Genomic DNA, 3,743 nt, shown 5'->3' with positions numbered 1-3,743 from the left:
ATGTGCTAAAAAATTACTTAAATCTTTATATTAACTCATTATTTATGTGCTAAAAAATTAAAAAAAAATCTTTATATTAACTCATTATTTGTGCTAAAATAATTATTTAAAAAATCTTTATATTAACTCATTATTTATGTGCTAAAAATTATTTTAAAAAATCTTTATATTAACTCATTATTTCTGTGCTAAAAAAATAAAAAAAAATCTTTATATTAACTCATTATTTATGTGCTAAAAAATTAAAAAATCTTTATATTAACTCATTATTTATGTGCTAAAAATTATTTAAAAAATCTTTAATTCATTATTTCTGTGCTAAAAATGTACTTAAAAATCTTTATATTAACTCATTATTTATGTGCTAAAAATGTATTTAAAAAATCTTTATATTAACTCATTATTTATGTGCTAAAATATTTTAAAAATCTTTATATTAACTCATTATTTATGTGCTAAAAATACTTTAAAATCTTTATATTAACTCATTATTTATGTGCTAAAAATTACTTTAAAAATCTTTATATTAACTCATTATTTATGTGCTAAAATATAAAAAAGCTTAATATTAACTCATTATTTATGTGCTAAAAAATTTATTAAAAAGCTTCATATTAACTCATTATTTATGTGCTAAAAATGTATTAAAAAAGCTTCATATTAACTCATTATTTATGTGCTAAAAATGTATTAAATTTTTTTATATTAACTCATTATTTATGTGCTAAAATGTTTTATTAAAAATCTTTATATTAACTCATTATTTATGTTCTAAAAATATGTATTAAAAATCTTTATATTAATTCATTATTTATGTGCTAAACAAATCTTTAAAAAATCTTTATATTAACTAATTATTTATGTGCCAAAAATGTATTAAAAAATCTTCATATTAACTAATTATTTGTGCTAAAAAAATTATTTAAAAATCTTTATATTAACTCATTATTCATGTGCTAAAAAATAATAAAAAAATATTTATATTAACTCATTATTTATGTGCTAAATTTTTTTATTAAAAAATCTTAATATTAACTCATTTATGTGCTAAATTTTTTTTATTAAAAAATCTTAATATTAACTCATTATTTATGTGCTAAATTTTTTTATTAACAATCTTTATATTAACTAATTATTTAATTGCTAATTTTTTTTATAAAAAAAATCTTTATATTAACTCATTAATTATGTGCCAAAAAATTTATTTAAAAAATCTTTATATTAATTCATTATTTATGTGCTAAAAATGTATTTAAAAATCTTTATATTAACTAATTATTTATGTGCTAAAAAAATTATTAAATCTTTATATTAACTAATTATTTAATTGCAAATTTTTTTATAAAAAAATCTTTATATTAACTCATTAATTATGTGCTAAAAAATGTATTTAAAAAATCTTTATATTAATTCATTATTTATGTGCTAAAAATGTATTTAAAAAATCTTTATATTAATTCATTATTTATGTGCTAAAAATATTATTTAAAAAATCTTTATATTAACTCATTATTTATGTGCTAAAAATATTATTTAAAAATCTTTATATGAACTCATTATTTATGTGCTAAAAATATTATTTAAAAATCTTTATATGAACTCATTATTTATGTGCTAAAAATGTATTTAAAAAATCTTTATATTAACTCATTATTTATGTGCTAAAAATATTATTTAAAAAATCTTTATATTAACTCATTATTTATGTGCTGAGAAATATTTTTTAAATAATATTTATATGCAATTATATATTTATTTAGAAATAACTAATATATAGCTACATTATGCACTTTGCAAAATATTTTTTAAAAAGATTTAAAATTAAATTAACTAATTATTTCTGTGCAGAAGAAACATTTTTTTATATTACTTATGCATAAACTGATCAGGCGTAGCATCAGGCCCGGTTCCAGAACTAAATCACTGAGGGTGCTTCCTAAATTAATGAGGGTGCTCTAACATTATACCATCATAGTCGACATTAGGGCGCGACACTGATGGCGCGCGTTGCTATTTTAAAATCAAAATACTTCATTTTTGTATGTAATGGCAAATTGATTATACTTTCGTTTTTTTATTAACTTAATTTAGAAAAAAAACGTTTGGAGCATTTTTGTTCGTAAAATATAAGTTTTTATTTTATTTTATTATTATTATTTTTAAGGAACAGCGCCCAGCGGTAGACTGATCAGTCTGTTAATTTGATCAGTTTGCCTACTCAAATCATCACGATTTGCATAAAATCTATAGATATGAAATAGTTCAAGTATAAAACAATGTTAGTTTAAACGTTAAACCTAGAGATAAATGTGCGGTATTAGGCGCATATCCAATAGTTTGTGCAGAGAGTGGAAGCTGAAGACGCAGGACATGGGCGCCAGTGCATTTTTTTCAGTGGAAGCAATTTAAAATGATCTGTCATTTTTGCTCACAAAGGTAAGAGTAGGTTAATACATCATTCGGTACTGTAAAGGGTGTACTTTTATTTGTGTGCACTTAAAAAAACCCGTATAAAATAGTTTTAAATTATTACTTAACGAAATAAAACAAATAGAAAACAAAAACTCTCTCATTATGTAATCCGAAAAGATAAATTTCTCTTTAAAGGCGCGTCCAAAAAGTATTTTTGTTACACTGACTCAGAATACACTAGTTTATTAATATATAATTTAAATAAGCTTTACTCTTTCCGGCCCGGCACATTCAGTGTTATTTATTTACCTTTGTGGCAATTTTCAGCATATTGTGTGCTTGAGCGCGGATCTGTTCCAGCTGCGCTGCAGTCCGTGCCCGGTCTCGAAAGTGAAACCGAAAGTGAAGTCTCCTGTTGTTTCCACCAGCGCGGCATTTTTTTCTTCACCATAATTTATGGATGTCTAAAATATTAAAATAAGGAGAAACCTAAAACAGATAAAACCGGTGCCCGTCCGCCTCTGAACTTTGACGTGAAAATTGGCCTGAAGCCCAGCAACTAGAGGTGTAAAAAAGTCGGGCTAGTCGGCCGAGGCTGAAATGCAACGCTCTAATTGACTGCTTTGATGCGTTACAATATGGCAGGGCATTGTTTTAATGCTTACAGCAGAAAAATAAATGTTTTTTTTTTAATGATTACTCACTGGATTGTTATCTAAATCTGCAATAAAATGACATTATTACAGCTTTAACTGAGGGTGCTATTGATTTCGTTTGAGGGTGCTTAGCACCCTCAAGCACCCCCGTAGAACCGGGCCTGCGTAGCATTATGACCATTGACAGGTGAAATGAATAACACTGATTATCTCTTCATTAAGGCATCTCTTAGTGGGTGGGATATATTACGCAGCAAGTGAACGTTTGCTCTGTTATTATCTTATTTGGAGGGTTCTTGAATAATAAAGATGAGCTCTGCTCGGATTGGCTGTTTCAATTATTGGCTCATTTAGCTGTCACACATGGAGGAAAATTTATATTTAATTACGGAGCTCAAGCCGCTATTAATATGCGGGGCATTGAAGCTGCCATAGTGAATGGACAATAACTTTTTACGTTCACTTTTGAGATCGGCGATACCACATGCTCTGTGTAACACAATACTACAGCTGCAGTACTTACCACATTTGACAACCACTCTCCTTACTCTGTTTATGTGGTAAGTGAAATCTTGTGTACTGCAATGTCACGTGTCCCTTCATTGGCTTGCCTTATTTTATTAGATAGCATTATGTGTTTTCCATTGCTTTCTGAGTACAGACACCAACCCATCC

The sequence above is a fragment of the Garra rufa genome, chromosome 5, assembly GCF_049309525.1.
Source record: "Garra rufa chromosome 5, GarRuf1.0, whole genome shotgun sequence".
Classification (NCBI taxonomy): Eukaryota; Metazoa; Chordata; class Actinopteri; order Cypriniformes; family Cyprinidae; genus Garra; species Garra rufa.
This window is presented reverse-complemented; position numbering follows the sequence as displayed.